This window comes from Hibiscus syriacus, unplaced genomic scaffold (assembly GCF_006381635.1).
Source record: "Hibiscus syriacus cultivar Baekdansim isolate YM2019G1 unplaced genomic scaffold, ASM638163v2 tig00002840_pilon, whole genome shotgun sequence".
NCBI classification, from domain to species: domain Eukaryota; kingdom Viridiplantae; phylum Streptophyta; class Magnoliopsida; order Malvales; family Malvaceae; genus Hibiscus; species Hibiscus syriacus.
Window position 1 is genome coordinate 6,519,867 of NW_024061947.1, and position 21,225 is coordinate 6,541,091.

At 33.6% G+C, this 21,225-nt stretch overlaps 1 pseudogene; it reads right to left on the minus strand.

The window, feature by feature from the left end:
* Positions 1–719: 719 nt before the first annotated feature.
* Positions 720–21,217, minus strand: LOC120152100 (annotated as a pseudogene).
* Between the last annotated feature and the right edge of the window lie 8 nt (positions 21,218–21,225).

Sequence of the window (21,225 nt, forward strand, 5' to 3'; positions counted from 1 at the left end):
ACATTTGGTCATGTATATTCAAGGGAGCTCTGGGTTCAACGGGGGGACTGCCCACTTTGCAATGACCTCCATCTCAGAAGTTACTTATATCTTTTAATCTCTTTAAATTCGAGTTTCTCGTGTGTTATTCGTTTTAATTTCATCTTTGAACATCAGCAAGTGTAAAAATATCTATCCCAATTCTGCTTGTGGTTCCGAGTCTCATATTATTCTTTAAATTTTCAACATTTGGTTGGGTTGATAAAATATCAAGTTTCAGTGAACCCTTGTAAGTCCATCCAATAAATGTTTATAATTGCTAGGTGGTTGACAATATTTGATTATATGCGAGACCCGAAGTTGTCTTTCCAGGTTTCTTATCTGGGAAAGAACTTAGTGCCTTCATTTTCTTCTACTCGTCATATCACATGCCTAAGAACATATTCACGCAATAGTAATTTTGTTAAATATTAAGGGTAAGTGGCTTGATTGAATGCAACTAAGACCTGATTGGTAAAATTTCAAAAGTAGTGGTCTAACAGAAAAGAGGTGATGGCTAGGTGCTTCCTTACTGCTTTCATAAGCTAAAATGTTAAGCTTTTTTTTTTCCCTAGAAAACGTTGTTGATCAAAATGATGGTTTTTCGGTGGAGATAAGAACAATGGTCTTTATTACTTTTTATGCTGGAAAATACATCAATCAACACAATAAAGTCTGCATGAACAGCTGCATATAAAATCCTAAAGAATACTGCAACGTCGTGTCCTTGATTCCACTGCTGCAAAAATAGTTAAACAGGATTTCAGCGTCAATTAATAGCAAGATTATAAACTAATTATGCCCTATGATTTATATTACTAGCCAGGGTTTCAAAAAACGTTCCGAAAACGTGATTTCGTCCGTGATATAGCGGTTTCACCTCCGTCCGAGTTACCCGCTTCACCCGCAATAGTGCCCAATAGCGCCCGCGACGGCCACAATCACGGTAAACCCGAAATGACCGAAAATGCAATCGCGACCGTGATTTGAAACCCTGTTACTGGCTGCATCATAAAACTCTAGTTATGTTCAATTTTATGATTTTCTATTGTTAGCTGAGTATGAAATTATGATTATCTTCGCAGAATGTGATCCCATTGATATGTTAATACGTTACATGTTGCATGTATTAAAATGAAATCGCTGGGAATCAAGTTTCATTGCCAGGAGCTGTTCTGATTCTGTCTCCGGGTTAATTCTCTGATGCCTTCGGTGGAAAGGCCACAAATTATTAGCCAGTTGCCTTAGCCTCCAACATCTTCTGTCGTCGTTGGAAGAAGCCGAATTAAATTCGGGTTCAAAGAAATAGTTTTTGTTAGATAGTTCATCGCTACTGCTAACAAGCCTAGATTGATCATCAGTACTGCTAACAGGTAACTCATTGCGGCAAACAGGGCAAGAATTGTGAAGCCTTAACCAAGGCACGATACAATCACTGTGGTATATATGGTTACAAGGCAACTCCCTTGCCTCTGCACCGACCTTGAAGTCTTTCTTACAAAGTGGACACTGCGAAAACGGTCGGAATCGCATTGATTGTTGACTCTGGAAGGGGGATACACCTGGCCTGTCATCTTGCGTTAGTTGCTCTATCAACTCATTTAGTCCCGGTCCAAAAAAGAAGTTTCTTGGATCAAGACCAGGGCGTGCATGGTTTTCATGTGGCAAAGTCGGGTCACCTTTGCCTAGGCCAAAAGGACCTGCAGGACGTACGGTAATCCAAGTCCTAGGAAGACGTAGAGATTCAGGTTCTTGTTCTCTATCATCAGTTTCATCAAAACTATGGCTGCTGTGCCTGCGAAGACGCTCCCTGGGCAAAATTTCATCTCCATAGTCGAGTAAATTGTTCCGACGTCTGAACCAAGGCCTGCCTCGAGGTTCTTGGTTATCAGAATTGCCATGATTGAATAGCTTGGGATCCATAAGAAGGTACAATGCTTCCAACAAACGAGCTTCAGGGGATGGATCAACAACCATCCTTGGTCTGGTGATTTCCATCTCTCAAACAAACCGCCCATGACATCGAGGGCAGACAATCTCCTCAGGATTCGTAGAGGCAATCCAGACAGATTGATGACAGTGGTTGTAGACACTAGTTTTTTGTCCATTCTTTTTTTTTTATTAAAATATATTATTATTATTAAAATATATTATTATTATAGGCCCGGAATAAATAAAAATCCGACCCATTATGTACAAACCTAGAAGCCTAGATCCGGGAAGCCCAATCTGGTCCAGACCTGATCCGGCACAGACAACCCAGCAGGACCCAAACTCGACCAGGCCTCCAGCCCTATCAACCGTTGGATCTGGAGAGATCCAACAGTCCAGATGCCTCCAACAGAAACCCTAGGGTTTCATTACACCCTAGGGTCTACGCCGGCCGCCGCCTCTGACGTTCCACTCCAGCTGCTGCCACGCCTCCGTCGAAGCCTCCAGAAGACTTAAGGAAGGTCGCACACGTCGCAGCTTTTCAGTGAGTCACCACCATAGCTTCGGTGACTCATTGAGGTTTTCCCTATTACCTGATCCAAGGCGAGCATCGTGGTGGCCTATAAAAGGCCACTGAACCTACAAAACAAGAAGAAGGGAAAGAACGAGGATGAACAACAAGCAACCCACAGCAGCAAACTAAAAGAAAAGAGAGAAGAAACTTACCCTCGAAGAAGCCTATCGTCGTCGGAAACTGTCGGATTTCGAAGGTAAAAACCTAGATCTATTAAGATTAATGGGTTTTTGGGAGATATAAAGGTCGGATTCAACTTTAGGTTGGGGAGATCTACGATTTGGGATAATTTTATTAGCCGACGGTGGTCATCGACACCGGAGCATGGCGGCTGGCGGTGGCCGAATTCCCTTCGGTGAGGGAATTCTAGAGAGAGGCAAGACAGAATTTTTTTCTCTCTTAGTGAGAGAGTGAAAAAGAGAGAAATGAGAAAAACCGACCTTAATGTCCAGTTAAAAGGGTTTAAATACCCCTCCCCGAACGGTGTCGTTTTGGGGAAGGGTATGTGCGTAATTTCGCATATGGGTAAAACTCGTCTGTGATCCCTGTAAATTGTACCTTTTGCAATTTAGTCACTGAAATCAAGTTTCTACATATTTTAATTTTGTTTTCAAATTTTATTTTATTTATAATTTATTCACTGCATATAGATGTTTATATATTTAGGGTAAATATCTAATTTAGTCCCTTATATTTTAATAATTGTTATTTTAATCCCGATTAATTAATTATGGTTAAATTGCATTAATAGTATCTATATTTTATAATATTTATACTTAGGGCTATTAATTTATATATTTTGCAATTTAATTCTATTTTTTTAATTTGGTCACTGTTTAATTGCAATTTTATTTTATTTTTATTATTACCTTTTATGTTTCAATATTTTAAATTTAGTACTTTAATTATTATTTTTTATTTATTTATTTTATTTCATTTTAGACTCATAGGTATAATTTGACCGATTTTATAATTTAATAAAAGGATAATATTTATTTATTTTTAATTATTAAGAAATGACTATCTTAAAGTAACTAGATGTCCTATCCTGATATTTTAAATAAATAAACACCCTATTTATAAAACCTGAAAAAAAATCAAATATGCCTATTTAGTCGAATCAAGTTATTTCAATCTAAAATTCTCTGGGAGGAATTATCATATTCTTATTATTTTAGTCGGAAAGATAAATATTCGTCCTAAAGTATTTTAGGGATTAGTTTCTCTTCGATTGGAAATATTGAAATATTTTCTATTGTTCCTTAGAATTTTATGCGATTAAATTTAAAATAATAAGATCGTAAATTAAATTTATATTTGAATTCTTAAACTTCTATTATCATAGACAATTTATAATCGACGGATACCAATTGTGGGCGTTGTGGGGGTGTTAATCATTCCCTAAACGTAATCGACAACGAATTCTTTTTTTATTACTAAAAAAATGAATTTTTGATTATACGCAGACTGATTTATCTTTTAAAATAGTATTTTCTTAAAAACTATTTTAAAATGTGATTTTTAGGTATTCGACGTACCTAACCCAAAAAGATCGATGACGACTCAAAATATTTCATTAAAACCAATTATTTATTCATTTGATTTTTCCAACAAGAAAATTCGTGTCAGGTGAAAATCGGTTACGACAGTGGTAACACCAGTAAAATTGGTGGTTCCTCTCAGGGGGTGCACCATTGGCTCCATTGGTAGCATCAGTGGCAGCATCGGCGCCATTGGCCCCATCAATAGCAGCAGTGGTATTGGCCCCTTCGGTAGCAGTAATGGTAGCATCGGTGCCATTGACCCTTGTTCTAGGTGGGGTTTGAGACACGATATTTCTAGTTTTCTGATGTTTTTCTTCTATTTTTGATCAATTTGGTTAAAGTTTAAGAAATTTTCATATTGGAAACAACATATATTACGTACATGTACCAACATATGCAGAAAAGTATGGCTTTCGAGGCTTGCATAAAGCAATCCTCTCTTTCAAAGTTATGTTATCTTTTATTGATGTATATTATTGTTTGGTTTTGTTATGTTCACACTATTATGTAAGGTTTAAATTTTTCAAGAAATTTAACGGTTAACATTTCCGGGAAGAGACTCTACTATCAAAATCGAATCTTAACTAATAATCTTTTTTATGAAATATCTTTCAAATATAAATTTTAGCATTTTGCTCGGTGCAATAAATGTTTACAATGGCTAGTTCCAGGTTTCTTATCTGAGAAAGAACTTCCTTGTCTTCTACTCGTCGCCGTCATTAATTATAATGGGACTCGATATTTTTAAAAGTTAAAAAGGACAGGGACAAATTAGTTTTAACGGTGAAAAAGTAATGAAAATTCTAAGATCGAGAATCTGACTTGTCTGTTCACCCCTAAGTTATGCTATGCGGCGTCTAAAAAATGGTGTGATCGATTAAATAAGTAACCGGTTAAAATTTAGATCGATTATGTTATATTATTTAACCGAAAATATTATTAAGCACAATAACATATTAGGTAGCTCTTATATAATGTAATAGGTAGCGCTTATATAATAAAATAGACATTTAACCGAAAATATTATAAAATACAATAACAAATTAGATAGCGCTTATATACTATAATAGGTAGCGCTTATATTGACCTATTTTCTCATAAAATTGGTAAATTTAAACCGGTTACATTATAAATTGACCTATTACATTATAAATATCGGTTTCGATATTTTCAGGATCGATACAATTTTAAATGTATCGAAACTTTATGCGTGCAACTCGTTTGTGCTTTATTTTGGAAAAAAGTATCGACACATATTTAAAGAGTGTCGATACATATTTAAAGAGTGTCGATACATAATGTAGACCTATTTGCTAATTAACCGGTATATTTTAACCGGTTACATTGTAAATTTACCTGTTACATAATAATTATCGATTTCGATGTTTCGAGGATCGATACTTTTTACAAATGTATCGATATTTTATGTGTGCACCTCGTTTGCCATTCATTTTGGAAAAATGTATCGACACAAATTAAAAAAGTGTCGATATTTTATGTTGACTTATTCTCTCATGAACCCGGTATATTTCTACCAGTTACATTGGAAATTTACCTATTACATTATAATTATCGGTCTCTTTGATTTTGGGATCGATACTTGTTATAAATGTATCGACACAAAATCTAACAGTGTCGATACTTTATGTTAACCTGTTTTATAATTAAACGGTATATGCATACTGGTTATATTGTCAATTTACCTATTACATTATAATTATTTGTCATTAAAATAGTCTATTTTTACCACCTACATTGTAATTTTACCTATTACTTTAAAGTTATTGAATTCTGTAGTTATTGTACATACCTGAATATGTCTTTCAAATTTAATGTTGTACCCACCCTTCAACTACCACCACTACCAATACCACATCCTATTGAAAACACCACTGAAACATATTGTTCAGTGAACCTTTACTTACATAGATCTCCATCAAATCCTGTTGGGACCATTGAAATTGCACAACAAATTTTTTGCCATGGATCATACTGATGCAGACAATGTTAAGCCAACCGAGGAATGCCATAAAGTACATAATATTGATGAATCTGACATATTGGTTGGCGAGATCTTCTCTTCACGTGATCAAGCTTGGTACTTTTACAAGGAATTCGCACGGGAACATGGGTTTAGTGCACGTCAGGGAACAACACGGCTTGACATGAAAGGGAATGTGAAGACACAAGAATTTTGTTGTTCCAAAGAAGGGTTTTGAGTATCAAAAGTCAATACCGTTGATCGTCAACGTTCTCATACGCCAATCACAAGAACAGGATGCAAGGCTAGAATCGTAGTTACAACAACAAATACAAACGATCAGTGGGTTATAAGTAAGTCTTATCAGAAACATAATCATGCATTGTGCACACCTGCTATGACACCATTTATGCGTTCTAATAGAGCTATAAGTAAGGCTGATATCGATGAGGCAACAACATTGAAAGAGGTCGGTGCTGGCACGTCACAAGTAATGAACTATTTAACGCAGCAGACAGGGGGCTATCATAATGTTGGATTTACACATAAAGACCTCTACAATACACTTTAAAGAGGCAAAGCAAAGGAAATTATCGATGGGGATGTGAATGCGCTTATTACTTACTTTGATTATAAGAAACATGATGATCCTAGGTTTTTTGTGACATACTCGATAGAGGAATCAGGGGCGTTGCATAATCTTATTTGGTCGGATTCTACATCGAGATCAGATTACATATGCTTCGGTGATGTAATTGCGTTCGACACAACATACAAAGATAATTTGTATGGTCGACCAATTATGCCTATTGTCGGTGTCAATCGTCACCATAACACAATTATGTTTGCTACTGCCATAATCGCTGACGAGACGTCCCAAACTTTCGAGTGGGTGCTACAGAAATTTTTAGAAGTCATGATGAACAAATCGCCTATTTCAGTTGTCACCGATGGGGATAGGGCAATGCAGAGGGCTATCAAATCTGTTATCCCTAATGCTAAGCACAAATTATGTTCTTGGCATCTTTCTCGTAATGCACAAGCTAACATTGGTGACCCAAAATTTACAGCAGCATTCTCAAAATGCATGGTTTCTTGGTGGACAATCGACGAATTTGATATTCAATGGCGTTCATTTGTTTCAGAGTTTAACGTCGAAAAGCATCCATGGGTGATTGAGAAGGGAAATACTCGGCACTTATGGGCACAAGCATATCTAACCGGTCATTTCTTTGTTAATATTCGCTCAACACAAAGGTGCGAGTCTATGAATGCTTCACTCGCAATTGCACTGAAACACAAGAAGACATATTTAGATGTTGTTCGTACAATTGAAGATGGAATTAGTAGAATGAATCTGAACGAGTTGAAAGCGGATTACTTAAGTTCCCAGACGAAGCCCTTCCAAATCACAAAACTGGTTGAATTTGAAAGTCATGCTTATGAGACTTATACGCGCGAATCATTTCGTGCGTTCCAAGAAGAACTTCAACGGGAGACATTGTACCGGATTCAGGAAGAGATTCAGTCCTTTTCAGATGAATGTCAATATTTTTATTTGAAAAAGTACAAAGAAAAAAATAGGACATTTGAAATTAGTTTTGATTCTCGTACGGAAACCCTAAATTACTCATACAGAAAATTCAAGACAATTGGACTTCCATGTCGCCATCAACTTCACGTTTTGAAGTACTTGGATTACACATATTTTCCCAGGTCTTTGATTCAAAGTAGGTGGACTAAGGATGCGAAGGCTTCTGCACCCAGTTTTGTTGATTTGAATGTGCCTCCAGAAATAATGCAAATGGAAAGGTTTGTTTCTCTACGTGCAACAGCAAGTATGTTATGCTATGCTGCATCAAAGACAGAAGAATTTGAGAACTCGTTTGGTTTGAATGATTCAATCAATCGGAGCAGTGTATTAAACAACGCTCGCGACCCTCAACGAAAACAACACAAGCGAAAAGAAGTAACAAAGAACAAGGTCGAGAAGAAAATTAAGCGATGCGGGTTCTGCAACGGTGAGGGACATAACAAACTAACATGTCCTCAAGTCAAGCTGGGTTTGAATACAAGCACGCAGCCTACTTCAACTGATATTTTTGAAGACGGAATGGACTGGTCATTCAGTCCCGCACATGATGTTAGAGACATTTGGAATAATGCAGACAACGATCTCCATATATCCTAAGTATCAACATGAATCCTACTGTGTATAAGAAACATGTACAACAACCTATTGTTATTGCAAATAAACCACAACATTCAATCATGTTTGAACATTACAACTATATTCGTATAAAATTAAAAACAATTCTTCAACAACTGAATACAACTATTATATGTAATGTTCAATCATGTACTCCTTACGTTGTAGGGATTCAGTCCCTAAACCCTCAAAAGAAAGCTTGTCTTACCAATTCGTAGCTTACCATTTAGACCCTGAAAGGGTATTTTATTGGCTATGCAGTCAATATGATTATGAGCTTCCTTTATCATTTTGCATTCAGTCAGACTGTAGAGATTTGAAATTTGTAATCAATTAAAAGATCTTAAACACTTGAATCCAATTACCATTTCAAGAACAATTACATGAATACATTGATACTTACTGGTCGCTTTCGATTTTCTTCAATGTTGATACGATGGGGCTCCATTTGAAGGTCATCACCGTCAGAGTAGAAGAGTTCTCTGCCTTTAGGGTTTTTCGATTTGGGTTTTATATATATAAGAAAAAACATGCGTAATTTTAAAAAGTATCAACACTAATTTAAAAAGTGTCGATACATTATGTAGACCTATTTTCTCATAAAACTGGTAAATTTAAACCGGTTACATTGTAAAGTGACCTATTACATTATAATTATGGGTTTTGATGTTTTTAGGATCGATACTTTTTCGTGAACTTTTTTGAAAAATTTATTATGGACATAAAGTGTCGACACAAATGCATAAAGTATCGATACATTATGTATACCTTTTTTTAATAACCGGTATATTTAGACCAGTTACATTGTTATGTTACCTATTACATTATAATTACGGGTTTCGATGTTTTTGGGATCGACACTTGTTATAAATGTATCGACACTTTTTCGTGAACTTGTTTTGAAAATTTATTATGGACATAAAGTGTCGACACAAATGTATAAAGTATCGATACATTATGTATACCTTTTTTTTAATAACTGGTATATTTAGACCTATTACATTATAATTATGTATTTCGATGTTTTTGGGATCGACACTTGTTATAAATGTATCGACACTTTTTCGTGAACTTGTTTGGAAAATTTATTATGGACATAAAGTGTCGACACAAATGTATAAAGTATCGATACATTATGTATACATTTCTTTTTTAATAACCGGTATATTTAGATCGGTTACATTGTTATGTTACCTATTACATTATAATTATGTGTTTCGATGTTTTTGTGATCGACACTTGTTATAAATGTATCGACACTATTTCGTGAACTTGTTTGGAAAATTTATTATGGACATAAAGTGTAGACACAAATGTATAAAGTATCGATACATTATGTATACCTTTCTTTTTTAATAACCGGTATATTTAGACCGGTTACATTGTTATGTTACCTATTACATTATAATTATGTGTTTCGATATTTAGTCTGGTTTTGTCATTTCGATACCGGTTTTGTCATATTTTTACCTATTATATTGTTATGGATCGATACATTTTCATAAAGTATCGACACTTTTTAGGCGCTATAACTTCTTCTCTTTTAAATTACGAAAGTATCGATACTTATATTAATTTATCGACACTTTCAATATATCCGGTAGCTTTTTACCGGTTTTATCATTTCGAGACCTGTTTTGTCATATTCTTACTTGTTATATTGCTATGGATCGATACATTTGTATAAAGTATCGACACTTTATAGGCGCTATAACTTCTTCTCTTTTAAATTCAAAAAGTGTCGATACTTATATTAACGTATCGACACTTTCAATATATCCGGTAGCTCTTTACCAGTTTTATCATTTCGTGACCGGTTTTGTCATACTTATACATGTTATATTGTTATGGATCGAAACGTTTTTATAAAGTATCGACACCTTATAGGCGCTATTACTTCTTCTCTTTTAAATTCCAGTAGCGGTTTACCGATTTTATCATAATGAAACCGGTTTTATCATATTTTTACCTGTTATATTGCTATGGAGCGATACATTTTTCATTTGTATCGTCACAAACCGACAAGCTAAGTTTGCCGGTTGCCAAAGTTTTTAATATTTTCTTCATGATTTCCAACTACAATATTGTTATTACTCGATATTTCCAATAACGCTAAATTGAATTTGTTAAATATATTATAATGTATCCGGTAACACCGTATATTAGCCTGCCTTTCCTGAGACAATCTCGTCCACCCTACCCCACCCCACATTTGTCCTTTTATTCCTCACCTCCGCTCTTCTCTGATGCTTTTTTTTTTCTCTCTCTTACCTCTTCTTCTTCTTTTTCCTCGTTGTACATCATTTTACAAAGAAATCCAAACCCCAAACCCTGAACTTTACCCTTATTTTAGTCTCAAAGTTTCTAAATTGTACGTTAACTCTTTCTTTTCCACAAGTTTAAAGAGTGCTATTTTTGTTGAGAATGTAAGGTAAAACCCAGTTAAGCAAACGCTAGAACCTTCAAAAAAGAAGTAAAAAAAATCCATCTTTGATTGGTTTCAAAGGGAAAAACTCATAATATAATGCTTTCAAAATAAATAATTCATGAGATAATGCACTCCCCATATTATTTGCTGAAATAGGGTGAAATCCACAGTGTTGGTCGTAGGTCGCCATGCCTTCCGGGCGACCTACTACGTCGCCATGGCTTCCCGGCGAGCTGCACAGAGATAATGGACGTTTTAATGTCTGCATGTGCCATGCACGTCCCCAACACATAGGTCGCCATGCCCTCCGGGCAACCTTGTAGGGCGCCATGCACTCCCAGCGACCTTGTAGGTCGCCATGTACTCCCGACGACCAACGTTACTCCCTCGTGATTCCTGTTGCAGCTGCTGCTCTGCTTTGGTGCTTTGCATGGGCCATGCACGTGGCATGGGATAGGTCGCCATACATGCCTATGGTCTGCTTTCGTTGCGCCTCTGCTCCAATGCAGCGTGAATTCAGCTGCATTATTGCAGCCCTTATTGTTGCATTATTGCAGTCCTTCAGCTCATGTGAATGATAATTTGAGGGTGAATAATTGAAGTAGACGAGATGGGTGGTTGTATTATATATTGGATGGGGTTAATGAGTGAAACATAAAAGAAAGAAAGGGAGAAGAGAGCAAGGGAAAAGAGGAAGAAGAAGAAAGGGATAACACAACATCGAGGTAAGTTTTTTAATTATTTAAATTAGTTTATTATTTTAAATTATTAGTTTGTTAGTTTATGGTTTAAGGTAAAACAAAATTTTAGTTAATTAGTTTGTTAGTTTAAGTTTTATTATTGTTAGTTTAAGTTATATCATACATAAATATAAAATTATTTAATTAGTTTGTTTGATGGTTATATATTAAAAAAATAATTAATTAGTGTGTTAGTTAGTCTAATATTTAATTAGTTTGTAGTTAGTTAAATAGTTAAGTTATATATATTTTGGTTGTTGAATTTATATTATATAAAAAAATTAGTTAATTAGTTTATTAGTAGTTTAAGTTTTATTATAATAAAAAAATAGTTTATTAGTTTAAGTTATATAAAAGAATAATTATTTAAATTAGTTTATTGTTATAAATTATTAGTTAATTAGTTTATTATTATAAATTAGAGTAAAACAAAAAATTAGATAATGAGTTTGTTAGTTTAAATTATATTATTGTTAGTTTAAGTTATATCATATAGTAATAAAAATTTATTTAATTAGTATGTTTGATAGTTACATATTAATAAAAATAATTAGTTAGTTTGTTAGTCGTTAGTTATATATAAAAAAATATGTAATTAGTTTTTGTTAGTTAAATAGTTAAATTATATTTGTTTGTTGAATTTATATTATATAAAAAATTTAGTTAATTAGGTTTTTAGTAGTAAATAATAATTAAAAATCGTTTATTAGTTAAAGTTACATTAAAGAATAGTTTATTAGTTAAAGTTATATTAAAGAATAGTTTATTAGTTGTTTAAGGGAAAATTTACGTTTAACTTATATTTTAAAAAGTTTAGTTTGTTAGTTTATTAGTTTAATATATTATAAGTTATTATATTAAATTTTTTTGTTGTGTTGTAAATTAGTTAGGTAGTTTATATTAGATTATATTAAATGATTTTTTAAATATTGTTGTTTAATTTTTTTTACAGATTCATTCCAATGGCTGACCAAATTCCACTACTGAGACTTGACAATGAACATATTTCAAGTCATTTGGGAATAATGGTGAATAAAATATTTGTTTAATGAATTATAATTAATAAATATTTGAATATTATTTTATGATTGTGATAAATTTTTTGAAATATTTAATTGCAGGAGGACGAGCAGCAAGTCCTTCGTCTTCGGCTACATAAATGCCTATATTGACAAAAATGTCGCTACGAATGTGTGCGTTATGAAACTGGTCGATGCTATTCTTACCAATATGACGGATACAAAATGTCGGATATGCATATGGAGGTATCCAACGACTTCCTGGTCGTTCAATTGCCGCCAAAATACCCGTTCCTCTATCAGATATCAAGCAAACTCCATCTTCACGAACGACATATTGACGTAGATTGGTCAGAAAGAAATCCCAAGCCTCTGTTGTCTCTCCCTCAACAATGGCGAATGCAATTGGGAAGATATTTCGCTCACTATCTTGCGCAACTACCATCAAAAGTACATGCCTATATTGACCATACAACCACGTACCATCTACTTGGATCATACGTTTGCCAAATGGAAATCCTTCAATACATGCCTTGAATACCCAAAATAGTGTATGAAATATTGTCTTCCTTGGCACAAGTTGACCTTCTTCGTCATATGTGGGAATGGTTTGAGACTTCACTATGGTTCCTGGGATAAATCGCTTCATTGCTTGTAGCAAATGTGGTAGCTCATTGTACGATGTATCCCAATCTCCATACGTCAGCTTCATTGCCTTCATCTTCGCTTTCCACACCTTGCCATATTTTACTTGATATCTAAATTGGCTTCAAATAGATGTAGCTAACACTGAACAAGATATTCTTGGATCCTTTTCAGCCATCGCCTTCACGTATTCGCATATTACATCGGAGTCCAATAGTCGGTGGTCTTGTTCGATGGAGTTTCGCAAACATGTGTGTGGACCATTGTACCTCGTGATGACCCAAGCATTGTGCCTTTGATTTTTCGACACTCTGATCTTCCACTTGCACTCTGGGCCATATTTTACACACTTCACATATAGGGTTTTCTGGTTTGACTCTGTAACATGGACATCAACATGGCATTTGATGCAGTACTCTTTAATCGCCAACGTAACTTCATTTTTTCCTCTGAATTGCACCCCAACTGAAAGTTCACCATAATTATCGAATGATTCAACCATTTGGTACGGAGGTAAATGTGGTATGTCTGGGAATTTAGGTGCCCTCATCGCATCATAGTCTATCTCGTACATGTGAGGAGTAGCTTCATACGGTGTCGGAACTTCATCAATTGCACCTCTACCGAAAAAATATTCATCGTCGCCCAAAACGGGTTCTTCGGTTTCTTCACATTCGCTTGAATCATCATTAATTTCTCCCCATCGATTTTCAACATCAATATCAACAGTCAATTTCGACATGTTTCTCGTCTCATACTCTGCTGCTGCAGATGTCCCTCCAACTTCATTTCCACTTTCTAATAGTTCCATAAAACTGTTCTGGAACCTGTATGTCGGGTACTCAAATTCACTATCGAAAGCCATTTCAGATGGATTTCAAGCCACATCTCTTGATGACCCAGGAACATCACATATGTTACGCACATCAACAAATAACTCAATAACTACTATATTGGTTGACTCATGTAATCCAACCATGGTTCCAATATCATCATATTCTTCAAGTGAAACTGCAGTATATCTGACTGGGTTGGGACATATCATAAATCTGTACCTCAAACCATCCACTGCAGCTCGAATTTTTCTTTCTATCTTCTGCTTCATTTCTATAAATGTGATGTCTTTTTTGAACATCATATTTATTGGTTTTTCAGACTGAAAAACAACTCCGACCTCATTTTCCATAATCTGTCCATTATAATAGACAATCGTGAAAAAGTTGTTGCTCATTTTCTCTACAAATAAAAAATATATATAAATTTAGATTAAAAAATCAGATAAGATAATTTCATAAATCATAATATAATATAATATAATATAATATATAATATAATATAATATAATATAATATATATAATATATATAATATAATATAATATAATATAATATAATATATATAATATAATAATATAATATAATATAATATAATATATATAATATAATATAATATAATATAATATAATATAATATAATATAATATATATAATATAATATATATAATATAATATAATATAATATAATATATAATATAATATATATAATATAATATAATATAATATAATATAATAATATAATATAATATATAATATAATAATATAATATAATATAATATAATAATATAATATAATATAATATAATATAATATAATATAATATAATATAATATAATATAATATAATATAATATAATATAATATAATATAATATAATATAATATAATATTAACATTAAAATATAATTTATTATTTAACTTGATTGATTGATTACTAATATTACTAATAATGATTTAATAATTATTATTAATCTAATGATTTGATATTTAATGATTTAATAATAATATGATTTAGTCATGATTACTAATAATTATTTATTATAAATATTTAATGATTTAGATTGGATAATAATCATTTACTATTACTAATAATAATGATTAGTTTGATAATATTTTTATTTTTTTTAAATATCAAATAAATTTGTTAATTAATCAATCAAATTTGTTAAATATAAAATAAATTTAAATATCAAATTTATTAATCAATCAAATTTATTAAGATTTGTTCAATTTTAAGATTATAAATTAAACAAAATATTTTTAAACAACAATTAATATTTTTTTAACACAATATTTTTTTAAACGGGAATAACTTAAACATATTAATTTTATATAATCTAATATAAACTAACTAACTAATTTACACATACACAACAAAAAAATGGACAACAAAAAATAATAAATTACCCGCGTATTTATGTCTTCTTCTTTTCCTTTCTTTTCCTTTATTGTTTTTTTTCTTCGAATCAATCTGTACGTGGGCAAAAGTTGTGGAACAATGCCCTGTTTGTGTAAACAAAATATTTTATGCAAATTAATTTTATATAATCTAATATATTATAATAAACTAATGAACTATTTCTTTATTATAATATAACTTAGTTAAAATAACAAACTAATTAAACACTAATTATAACTTCAACTTCAACAAACAACCTAATATACGTTTAAACACACTAACAAATTAAATAAATAATTTTTATACATATAATAACTTTAATTAAGAAACTAATTAATTAATTTTTTATATAATATAATATAATATATAACTTAAACTAACAAACTAATATAATATAACTTAAACTAAGAAAATAATAATTTATACTAACAAACTAATTAAACCCTAAACTAACAAACTAATAATTTCATTTAATTAATTAATTTAAACAATAAAAAAAATACCTCACAAAGGATGTTTGATCCTTTATCTCCATTTCTTCTTCTCATTCCTTTCATTTCTTTTCTCTCGGCAAATTTTCTTTCTTATGCTTCTACCTTAAACCCCATATCCAATATATAACACACTTTCAACGTGAGCTGCAATCAATTTGAACAGTTGGTGAGCTACAATCAAATTGAGCGTTGAAATGCATTCAATTTCAGTGTTGGTCAGCTAATTTCACGCTGCAAATAATGCAGCTATTTGGTGGCCATTTCATCGGCTACCCGAAACCCATCAACTCCTAGAAACCCACCACCTGCAGACCCGGAGAAACCCTGCCTAGCCTTTCGTATGCCTTGGTCGAAAGGTCCAAAACCCTAAAGCAAACCGCCACACATGGCGGCGCTGCCGCCTAAACTCCTAACCCAACTCTTATCAACTCTACGATGACCCTATTTCCCCAAAGAACTCATCAACTGTAAGGTAATCTCTCCCCTCCTTCTATATTTATTTGTGTTCTAGCATCGAAATAGCATAGAAAAAAAATAAAGCTAGGATTCGAATACCTCCAAGAATTTGATTGTTGAAAAACTAGTAGTTTTCTTTCTTGTTTTTATTTTCTCCAAAAAATACCATCTGTGTACATCTTCCTTTCTCATCGGTTATATATCTATATTCTTACATAAATTTAGCATAAAATAAAACCTAATCTAATACTAGGTTGTTGTTTGTGATAACTTTGTTGCAGGCGTAGGGGCATGGAAGCAGAGATGATGATGATTCACGTGGGATGCTGGAGATGACAACTAAGTGGGTCAATCAACTGGGTCAGATCCAGGTATTGGGCTTGAACCTGTCAGGTCGAATTTGGGATAAAATTGGTGATTACAACTGCCCCTCTTTGCTCATTGTTGTGAAACAGGAATAGGGCAAAGACAAAAAGCACCAATTTTATTAGCTTGGTCATCTGATATCTCTAAGCTCCAGATTCTTCTCATCATAATTTGTCCACTTGAAATGTTTGTCCCTCGAGTGAGGTGTTGCTGATTCAACTCCATATACGATGAATCGAGCTAAGGTTGAACAAGTTCTTCTCATTATGAACTTCTTCTCCCTTTGTCGGATGAGTTCTTCTTATTATGAACTCTCCACTGGGGATGTCAATTCTTCTATTTTGTGAAATTCATCGAGTCTTTGCTGCAAATGACGTTATCTTTACTTCATTCTTTTGGTTGAATCTTCATCTTCAGTTATTCTGGTTATGAGTTATTCTTATCATGATTTTTCCATTGGAAATATTGATCCCTCGAGTGAGATATTGTTGATTCAACTCCATATGTGATGAACTAGCGAAATGATAAAGCTGGTCCAACTCCCTATGTGATGGATGAGCAAAAGTCGATGTTGTTCCAACTCCTTATATGATAGAAACAAGCTAAGGTTGTTTCAAGGGAAACTGTCTCAAGTGAGAGAAAATTTGTTTCAAGGGAAATTATCTCAAGGGAGACAAAATTTGTTTAAAGGGAAACTGTCTCAAGGGAGACTGTCTCAAGGGAGACGAAATTTGTTTCAAGAGAAACTGTCTCAAGGGAGATAAAAGTTGTTTCAAGGGAAACTGTCTCAAGGGAGAAAAAATTTGTTTCAAGGGAAAAAGATTCAAATATTTTGCGTTTAAAGAGAAACTGTCTCAAGAGAGACGAAATTTGTTTAAAGGGAAACAGATTCAAAGATTTTAGTTTCAAGAGAAACTGTCTCAAGAGAGACAAAATTTTGTTTCAAGGGAAACATATTCAAAGATTTTGGTTTCAAGAGAAACTGTCTCAAAAGAGACAAAATTTGTTCTGAAAGGAAAATGTCTCAAGTGAGACAAAATTTATTTTTTTAAAGAAAACAATCTTAATTGAAATTAATTTTGTTTTAAGGAAAATTGTCTCCAGCGAGACGAAACTTGTTCTTAGGAAAACTATCTCATGTGAGATCAATTTTGTTCTAAATATTTCAAAATTTTGAGAAAATGTCTCAAGCGAGACGAAGTTTGTTCTAAGAGAGGTGATCTCAAAGGATTATAAACTGTCCACTCCAGCATGTTGAGGAAATGTCTTCAGCAGATCTGATTGTTGACTTGAGAAAGTCAAATCTTTGGATGGCATTGGTCTTTCAGGTTGAAAACATCTGGTCATTTCCGAGCTTTTATTTCTGAAAGATTGAAATGATGTATTTATGACTGCCTATCTAGGATGCTTACGGGTGTCATGATGAAGTTTGTATTTTATGTGATGAATTAGCGAATTTATCCTCAAGAGAAGGAAAATCAAAATCTTTATTGCATATGATGATGAATGCAAAGATGAAAATTTCATGTATCATGTATGTATATGTTGATGTATGTATATGTATGTATTAGGGGAATGGTTGTGTGAGAAGCCTTCATTCTATCTCTGATTTTAGTTTGTCTTTATTTCCATCAAGGTGTACTCTTGCAAACCTCGACCCGAGACAACTTATTTTCCTTGCTCCATCAAAATTTGCCCAAAAAATTTGGCTTTCCCTTGCCCCATCTTTGATCTTGAGCTTCAAAGGGATATTCGTTGAATTCCCATATATGCTTCCAGAGAGATTATCTTGTTTGAAAATGTTTTTCTTCCTTTAAATTTTCAAAATTTTGAAAATATCGAAATGAAGTTTTTTTTAAAAAAAATATTGTCTTCTTTTAAGTTTCACAATTAAAACAAATCATAAAACAAGAGTTCATTGAATATCAAAAGAATCAACTGCTCTTTAATCTTTGATAGTTACAAATCTTTGACAAATGTTAGGATCGAAAGGTTGGTTTTGAGGTTGGCTACCTAAATTTAGGATTTGTTTCCTCGATTCATCTTTTTTCCTTTTCTCGATCCTCTTGAAAATTAGGACATGCCATTCTTTCTTGGTTTGACATTTTGATCGGAGGCGGACAAAATGTCACAACTAACATAATCAATTGCTAGACTTTTTAGAAAACTTTTGTTTTAGTTCTATGAAATCTTCCATTTGTTCAAGCTTTGTAGGCTCCTCTAGTAAAGGTAGCGCATAAATATCGGTCTAAAAATAAGATTTCTGAGTGCTCGTGTGAGTTCAACTATAACAGGTGTTCCTTAACTCCCTTAATCCATATTCACCGACACTCTTTATTTAGTAAATTAGATTTAATTTGCCATTTTTTGGCTAGCTGAAATCAACTTTATTGTACATTATATATTATAATTGCCTTTGTTTGGTTAGCTGAAGGATTTATGTCATCACAAAGTCTTTAACCTGACAATCACAGTGGAGCAAATATCGAATTGCCAAGTACCCGATCAATGTCATGGTTTGAATGTAATATATTCATAGAGCCAGGGTTTTCGAGTTTCCTCTATAACCAATTGCTTTAGCGGAATAGCTCAGCTTTATTGTATACACACACAGACACACACACACATATTTATAATTTCTGGGTATACGGATTCCATTTCTTAAGCTTGTCAAGGAGAATCTGTTATAGTCCTGGTGTTTTTTATAGGTAAGAAAATCTCATCGTTAGAGTTCAATTTCCAAGCAACTAACCTAAATTAGATTCAACTACTCGACCATTCCATCTGTGAAGATCATGATTATCATTGAACGTCATTAACAGAAGTAGGAACCAATTAGCTTAGCAATCTAATGTACAAGTTGCCCCATTTTATCAGCTCCTGACACATACCTGAATGCCAAACCCTTGATTGACTATGCATGCAAGGATCAAACAAGATCTGTCCGTTCAAGAGAATGGTATGTATTGCGGTGTATCTGGAGTTGGATCGAGGGGTCATTGTTTTGTCGGGCTTCAATTTTGTCATTTGTCATAGATTTACAACCTCAATTATTAAAAAAAACTTTTAATTAAGATGATATTCAAGGAATTTCAAGATTAAAATTTTCTCATTGTTCATTTCTTAAGAAGGAAGCATTTTATTTAAAATGTTCGAATGTCAAGTGACTTACAAACATTTAAAAGTAGGAAAACGAAAAACAAGTTCAAACAAGACAATATACGAGTGCATCAAAAGTTTCTAGTGGTTGTAATGATTTTTTCTCGATTTGCATCAGAATGCCCCATCATTCATCGAATGTCCATACCCTTGAATCAATTAAATATTGAACCTTATGCTTCAATGCCCCACAATTCTCAGTTGTATGCCCTGAGCTTCCCATGTGGTAACTACATACCGCATTAGCATCATGCCCCTTGGGAAATGAGGGTTCTTTCAGTTTAGACTGAACTGGAGTCACGAGATTCCTCTTAACAAAGACTGGGAGCAGTTCTTCATATGTCACCGGAATTTCACCAATAGAGGTTTTCTATCGTGTTACTCTATATGGTTTGGTCCCACGATTAGCTGAATAAGACCTCACTGTATTGACCTCGGCTCCTTTCTTGACATCAATACTGTCAGAGCCTTTTATCTTGATATTCTTAATAGTTGTTTCGATCATTTCCCCACACATGACAATGTCAGAGAAATTCTTGGTGGCAGTTCCTATCATGTGATCAATATAGGGAGGTTTTAGCGTATTGATGAACATAGTAGCGACATCCTTTTCAATCATGGGTGGTTGCACTTGAGCAGCAACGTCCCTCTATCGTTGTGAATATTGTCAGAAGCTCTCGTTGTGCCTCATTTCCATGATTTGCAACGTGATTCGATCAGGGGCCAGATCCGTCATATGATTGTATTGACCTAAAAGGCTTGAGTTAAGTATTTCCAAGAATAAATTTGAGTACGCTTTAGCTGGTTATACCATCTGGAAGCCGGTCCAAATAAGTTATCTTGAAAACAGTGGATTAACAACTTCTCATTCTCCACATAGCCAGCTATCCGACGACAGTACATGGTAATGTGGGACGAAGGGCATGTGGTCCCATTATACTTCTTGAAATCCGGAATCTTAAAATTTGGTGGGAGAATCAGGTTGGGAACCAAACTTAGCTCTTTCGCATCCAACCCATAGACTGACCCCGCCATCTTCTTTGATTTTATCACTTTTTCTACACTTTTCAATTGTTGGGTCAATTTTTCCTTCTCAGCTAAATCATTCAAGTCAGGGACCTCATTATCAGCACAAAAATCTCTTGGTTTCAACCCAGATGCAGCATGACAATCAGTAGGGAATGGAGCTCCATTATGATATTGTGGGTTTTCAACAGTGAAACAAATTGGTTGTCGAATTTCATTATGCCTAGAGGTGTGCTCAGGAATGTGGATAGGTGTAAAACCTGGAGGATGTATGGGGTCTTCAGCAAGACTCTTTCCAGAGGTCATATGCTTCTTAAACATTTCTTCCATCTTGTTCAGCAAATCAAGCTGAGGGTTTGCGATTTTAGCTTCCAATTGTGTTATCTTTCTCCTCATTTGTTCTT